Consider the following 8,371-nt stretch of genomic DNA (forward strand, 5'->3'; position numbering starts at 1 on the left):
ATATTTTTAGAATATGTCTTACAGAAATTCCTTTTAGCAAACAAAGCAGACCCTGATGAGACGCCGCATCGTGCGGCGTCTCATCTGGGTCTACGCTGTTTGCCAAGGCCTTTTTTCAGGACGCTAGGCATTAATGGGATAATTATACGAGGCACACAGTAGGTGTTTTATAAATGACGTAAATAGAAGCGTATGTTGATATTTGTGACTGTGTTTAAAATTAAAATTTTCAATATACTTTGAATTTCTTGTTGCAATCGTAATCACTGTTCAAATAATAGAACAAATAGTAGTTACTTGACATATTAAATGCCAGTCGGACGAGGTTATTAAGGAGACATAACTCAAGTATTTGGTGATGTAGTCCTGTACTTGGTATAGGACCCGTTTGCAAAATGTAGTTGAGGGCGTTTCTCAGTGGAATTGAGTGTATGAGTATGTAGACATGCAAAAAAACCGAGGTGCTTGTCTGGCATCATGCTACGTTTTTGCTATTATCGATTCAAAGATGGCCGCCATTGACATAATACATGTTTTTACTTTTATTTACCGAAACAACAATATACATTTATAATAAATATATATACTAACTAAATATAATGTGTAGGATAAATTTAAGTTATCAATGCATCTTTTCAAAGTCAGAATGACCTTAAAACTGTATGTACATGGTCATTTTGTCATTAATACCGCTCAGTTCTTTGATTCGTTGATTCTTTGATTTGCTGAATTAACAGCTTCAATTTTAATAAAATGTTACGCTTATTTATGCAGTTTTAATTTTCAAATGTTTATTTGCATATGGTATTTGTATTAAAATCTATAACAATATGCAATAGAACCATTCTTCTTTATAGATAATCATTTAATTTTATGTTTATTAGTGCATTTTGATTGCAAACATTGATCCTATCATTTTATTTACAAAAGCGAGAAAGTCACTGTATAGTATTGCGAAATGCGAGTCTGTTTACCATAGCTTGCTGGCTGCTATTTTGATAAACTTTTGTTTATTTAGTATGTTCCCATGGTTGATAAATTGGCTTTGTTTTTGTCAGCTCTTTTTAAGGTCCCTAAGTACAAGTTTTTTCAAAGCAGTGTGCATGACATTGGGGAGCTTCTACAGCCTCTTGAAGATGAGGTAGATGAGGAGGCAGAGGAAAAGTTATTACATGATCCTTTACCAACACAGGAAGATCATCTTCCACAAGAACACACAGAAATCTGGCTGAGAGACCATAAGAGTACGCAGCTTCACTGCCTATTTCAGATGCTTGTGTACATCAGCCATAGCGGATTGACGCGAACACCATTGCATATGATGCTTGGCCATGCAATTTATGAAAGAGATCGCATCAGGAGCCGTCTAACTGCTTTCAACAAATTGGTGCATGTTCAAGTTATCAAACCATCCGATCTTCCCGCAGTCTTCTTTCTAGCTATGCCGTGAAATGCTCAGTAGATGGAGAAACCCCAATACCCAGTACTTTCACCAAAGAGGACTACATTATGGCTGGAATGGACAACTCTGATATGCTGACAAATCATCAATATCTGGTACCGAAGGCTCAAATTATGCTGCCCTAGTGGTATTTCAAGATGCCACAGTGAATAGGCCTCTTTCCAAACCCACAGTGCCCATTACAGGAATAAGCCGTGCACATCCAATTCTGAAGACATAGCTACCATGTCAAGAGGTACCTCCCCTTATTAAGCCAATAGTAAGACCAGCCTTTTCGCAAGATATGTTGGTGCATCCTGAAACTAAGCAGGCTACGTTGCTCGATACACAAACTGCCCGGAATGTAGCCACAAATCGTGATTTTTAGCTCGGCTGTTTTCGGAGAAAACCCGAGGTATTGTCATAGCCAGCTCGTCGTGTCGTGCGCCGTCCGACGTCCGCCGTCTCACGTCCGCGTCGTGCTAAAACCTTAACATTTTGTTAAGGTTTTGAACATTGGCTCTAAAATCAAAGTGCTTCAACCTACGGCTCTAAAATCAAAGTGCTTCAACCTACAACTTTGAAACTTCATATGTAGCAGCACCTTGATGAGTTCTACATGCCACACCATTTTTTGGGTCACTAGGTCAAAGGTCAAGGTCACTGTGACCTCTAAAAAAATATTCTGACAAGCTTTCATTTATTCAAAAATGCACCCGCAGCCGAGCGTGGCACCCGTTATGCGGTGCTCTTGTTTCTATAAGTGTTCTGCGCAGTGGTTCAGAAATAGAAAATCCTCATATCTGGGCCGCCGTTCATATGCTTGTTTCTTCTGCTGTGGTGCCGATGATGCATGTTGGCTTCCTACCTGTTATACCAGGACCCATCACTGAGCGTGCTACAGTCAGACATTGTGTCACTTATTTTCAGAGTATGAGCAGACAGTTTAATCAGGAATCGCTGGAAATATGGTGTGATGAGCATGTTTTTGCTTTTGCATCAGACATTTACCTACATGAGACGAACAAGTTCAGCGGCCTCTTTCTTTGTATGGGCCCTTTCCATTGGACCCGTATTCTGTTTAGATGTCAGGGCAAACTTCTGCGAGTCTCTGGCCTAGATGACGCATTGATCGAATGTGGGGTGTTTGGGACCAGGTGTGATAGAGACAGTGTTGAACGGCAGCCTTTATGTACGGACCCTCACTGGTATGCTGATGGTGGAGGACTTTATTCATAAACTTGAGTGGCAAGCTTTTTGGACACATAAGGACGAGGCTACATACCCAGTCCTGGAGCAGATGAAGGAATTTCAAAACATGCTTGTTGCCAATGAATGCTGTTCAGAACAGTTTGAGGTTATTAACGGGCAGATAGAACAATTGCATCAAGACTTTCTTGAGTTTCAGAAAGAATGTGAGGCTAAGTTTGAGCTTTGCCAATTCTTTGGTGTTTGGTTGCAGTTAGTGTCCATCGTCAAAAATGCGGTAGTCTCTGATAGAGAAGGAAACTTGAATCTGCATGTAGCTACCATTGAAGATTTCATGCAAATATTTGCTGAATATGACTGCATTAACTACTGGCGTTACGGTTCATGGTACCTTGAACAAATAAAGGTAATGGAGTTCATACATCCTGAGCTTTATGGGCGCTTTTCCATTGGTCATTGGGTTGTTCGGGACCGCCCAGGCTGGTTTGCAGTGTTGCAGAAGGTTGAGGAGACTATTCAGAGGGTATCAAAGGGTCCAGGAGGTCACAATGTTGTAGGAGAGACACGCAATGCTGGTGCAGTAGCAGAATTTGAGCTTTTGTTCCATGAGATAGGGTCCATCACCAGGCTCCTCAATATTCTAACCACCAACAAGCCTATGGATCACAGCGAATGTCATCTTCAGCATTCGCTGAGCGCCATTCGTTGTCACTCGTTCAACCACAATGTAGAAATGTTGTTGGACTATGCTCGAACGTCAGAACCCATACACAGTGACTGTCAATGTTCCCGTTCCACTACACAATCTACTGACAAAACTGGCTGTTGACAAAGAGATTGCTGTACGGCTTCTCAAATGTATTGAAAATGATGAACGTGTTTACCGCGCATACAGGCAGGAGAGAATAGTTGAGAAAGCAAAAAGAAATAAAATAACCAGTTCCACCATTTCAAAGAGAAAGCTTCCCAAGTTCACTGACCATCTTAAACAGTCATTATTGACATCAAAAGCTATTCTTATGGAACGGAAAGCCCCGTCATCCTACGATATAGCAGATGCACAGAGGAGCATGGGCATTGCAAAGGAACGAGGCATGTCCCTCAAGCAGATATTATCCCATGATTTGATTTCTTCATCTCCATTATTTGATGTTGACCTCCCAGCCCATGTTAAGAAGTCAAAACTTATTGAGGAGATTGAATCTTGACTGAACATCAGTAAATGGAGTCTGGAATCTCTTCTTCCCACTCATGTCATCGTGGACTTCACATCTAAGATGCGACAGATGCCACTTGCACAATTTTCCACTCTGGGTGGTGCAATCAATGCTGTCATCAACTCACAGTCAAGCATATGTGAGGGGCCAGAGTACATTCATCTTGTACTAGACTCATACGTTGAAATATCTTTAAAGGAAGGTTGCGGAGCGGAGACGAAGCAACAGGTATTGCAATTATTGACATGAGCAGAGACACACCAATCCCACAACAACTAAATAAATTTTGGGCATCCGAGGAAAATAAGCGTAATCTTCAACTTTTGGTAAGGGATATAGTGTTCGATGACGTTGTGCCAACCCAATAATTGCAAGTTCAGTTGTCTCTGACAATGTAGCTCTTCGAACAATTAAGTTTGGTTATGAAGTCATTCCTTAACTGTTAAACTGGATTAAGGAGGCCGATGCCAGGGTAGTGGCTCATGTTGAGTGGGCTGCTCGTATCAAACAGTGTCAAAGAGTTATTGTTATGTCCAACGACACCGACAGCTTTGCATTATTGCTTCACTTCACTCAAAGTTTTCAGACACTTGATATGAAATATATATGGCAGCAGTATGGTACTGGTGAGAAGGGTCGAATGATTCCGTTGTATCAGGCAATTTCTCGGCTTGGGACACCGCTAGCAAAGACAATGGTAAAGGCTCACATATTGACAGGCGACGACTGTATGAGTAAAGTGGGAACCATGCAGATGTGACCTCTGAACCGGTACAGCTTTTAATGCTTTTTGGAGAGACAGATAACTTGTCAGAACAGGATGAAGCATTAGCAGAAAAGTATCTGGTACGTGTCTGGGCAGGGGCCAGATCGACGACAACTGCGGAAACATTTGACCATCTCCGACTAGAGAACTATACCAGTGCTAGTGCTGGACTTGATTGCCTACCTCTTACAAGCAGTGTAATAAAAACATATTCGTAGAGCCTTTTTTATACATAGGGCATGTAACTGCTTATAAATATTGATGGTCCCGAGACACGGCTGGCACCAGTTATAGATGGTGGATGGGAGGAGCCCCGTGGCATGCTGTTTGTGCAAGTGTACAGAAAAGTGCGATACTCGACGATGTCCGTGCCATGCTGCTGGGGTGCTTTGCATCCCATTTTGTCATGGTAAAGTGGACAATGCACCTTGTGGAAACCTGACTTGAAATGACTAACTTTGGGACTGTATGTTATCTATGTGTAACACAGTACTTTTAAACCTATTAAAATGATAATGATTTCATGTTGATGAGTTGTGTGAGTTTTTGCTTTAATGCCATATGGAATAAGGTGTAAGCCCATTAGCCTGTCCCTATGACTGGGGATGACTCAGTGATTACCCAACCAACATAAAACATTGGCTCAAAGTCTTCCCGACATCAAATAGATGTTACGTCGGTTTGACTTTGAGCCAACGTTGAACAAATATCAAAGGTTTGCTTGGTAAGGGGTTTGGACGATTATCAAAGGTTTATACCATCTGCATTTGGGTTTGAGTCCTGCTCACTGTAGTATTTTTCCACCGAATGTGAACATTGTCAAATTACTAGTCACTTGTCTGTGAGTACAACATGCGTTAATTATCTAAATGTGCCAATATAACGTAAAACGTGCACAACAATATTTTAATTGGATTAATTGCGTCAAAATTTGTCACATTAAAGTTTATACACTGGCTTTTACTGTCAAAGGTCAACTCAAGGTCGTTGATGTATCATATGACCTTGTTCTTGACCTTTCCAGATCAATTACCTTCAATATTTAACAAGACCTCTTATAACTGAGTTCTTACCAAAAAAAGCATAATTAAGAGGTAAAACATTTTATTTTACACCAAAAGGAAATATTTTTTTCTTTTTCAACATGGCCGTCGGCGGCCATATTGGATTTTGGTATTTTGAGGCTCCTGACAGTGTGACGGACAAGCATCTCGGTGATTTATGATCTATAAGGACTAATTAACTCACATCAAGTGAGAAAATCTCTTAACCCTATTTTGCAAACGGGACATCAGACCTAGTCCTGCACAAATGTATTTTCATACAACAACACAACTTTCTGACCGCATAGTTTTCAAAATTATGAATTGTTATATCGTTATTACTGTAAGTGTTCGGACGCTTTAACATAACAGACTTGTTTTATGTCCGGGATGTCTTTCCAAAAGGCAATGTTCAAACATCCAAATACACCAATGCAATATACATATTGTTACAACGTTTGGAGATTCATCGGTATGACAAAACTTATCAAAATAACAGCGTGTGCTAGTAAACACCACGTCGTTAAGTATTAAATATGAACAAAGGTGTTTGAAATTAATTTATAATCATTTCAGATTGTTGAGTTTATTTTTCCCATGGTTGAACTATTACCACAAAGTACAAAGATAAGCTTTTTTAAGTATAACCTCAAATAGCCATTGGCAGAATCATTATTGACACTAATGGAAAGCAAACAGCTGTTCCCGAAATGATACAGAACGAAAACTGTGAATACATACACTAGTAAGTAATTGGTTCCTTGAAACGATCAATTCAAATGAAAGCAAAATTTAGCTATTCGGATAAAACACGATCTGCCGTATATATTGGTACATGTTTTGAGGTCCTTCAATGCATGAGGCTGCGTACATTATCTAAAGTACATCAGGTATATGTGTATTTGTACCCAACGCGAACGTTCATTGACCTTTTGCAATTATCTGCCAGGTTTTATGACCGTTCTCTGGTTTTAAAAGCATTAATTCCATGTGTTAACGGATCAACGCAAATAGGAAAAGTTTTAAAAAACACAATTGTACGACAATTAAGAGTCATTAATAGAAGGGGGTCGTATACCTACGATACAATCGAACTGAAAAAATATTTTTAAATAACAAGATAAGTGCGACTGACGGTAACCTCGACAAAGAATGACCGCTTCTCAAACGGATATACAGGTTTAATCCTAATAATCCGAATACAATCTGACATTTTTCCAATTGTTTTCAAATGTGTGTCTTATCGTTTCCATTCTATTCCAGATAACAGTGAAATCGATAATGCTAATAAAATGACGAAGAATACTACACCCCAAATTATCAATTACCCTTACGCACATCGAATAGTCCTTTACCTATTTAAGAAAAACTTTATCCTAAACGCCGATTACTACAAAATTACTTTAATTTCTTTTATAACGATTTCGTTGTTAATTTTATGAGTATTACCCGACAGTGATTACAAGTTTGATGGCGTGATTGATATTGCACTAACAACCTGAGGCGTCATTCTTTTCGCACACTCAATCGAAATGGATGAGACATTGTTCTCGCACTTTGGTGCTATTTTTTTATCATTTTCTTTAAAAAAAAATGAACTATTTCTTTATTTGGATGGAATTTTTAAATATGTTATGAAACATAAATAGGCGAACTTAGCTGAACTTTATGTATTGCTATGTTTTGTGAACGATAGCAAAAGTCTTTATGAGGCGAACATCGCGATTTAATGCACCTCTCTGTTGCAAACCTGTTTGTGCGTTGATATTTGCTTTAAAATGAACACAAGATGAAATATACATGTGCAATGTAACAGTATAACAGTGTTCCCGTTTATAGACAGGGTATTTGTCCTGTCTTACCATTTGTCACAGCATGACAATAATTAAATCGCAAAGCATTCCTCCAAACGATATTCACTGAGCAAGAAATTTCTTGCTTAACTGGTTCTTTTTCGATAATTTCATTTAAATACGAAAAGGACGTAATCTAAAATCTAAATCACGCTTGACGGTTAGTTTGAATTGCATAAGGTGTTAATTTTTTGTATACATACAAAACATGTCAATAAGTTCACAGGTTAAGTCGGTTATCTGATGTTTTAAATTATGTTTTGTGATCGAAATAACCATTATTCTAATACATAATGGCTGAAGGTAAACGTTGTCGCATGAATATTACATTAGTATTTCCACATCAACGATTTTATTGCTACGAATATTTTGTAATGTATATAATGTACATTACTAAAGGTTTTAGAAAGGGTAGCTAGAATTATTAACACTGGCGTTAATTGACATTATACCAAGTGGTTATACAATATTGACATATCACTGGTACTTGACGAAATGTTTTGAGCTAACGCGTTCATTAATATTTGAACGTTTATAATCTAATAAGTAATATCTTATACAAAATTATGTACGGCGTTGATTGTGGTTGGTGTTGATGAAGGATCAAAATTGTATCAATGAGATCAAAGATAGCGAATGCCTTTTTCTGTGCAGGTCTTAGCTGCATCACACGCAAAATAATGACGGGGTGTTGCGTCAGATCGCGTTGCTTTTTTCGCTTTTGTATAGATATTATTGAAAAAATATATATACAAAGAATAGAAAATTACAAGAAGAAGTGAAAATAAATAAATATAAATAAGTCGACCGGCCTCACACGAATCATCCGTACATATTTGAAA

Source organism: Dreissena polymorpha, chromosome 4, assembly GCF_020536995.1.
Source record: "Dreissena polymorpha isolate Duluth1 chromosome 4, UMN_Dpol_1.0, whole genome shotgun sequence".
NCBI lineage: Eukaryota > Metazoa > Mollusca > Bivalvia > Myida > Dreissenidae > Dreissena > Dreissena polymorpha.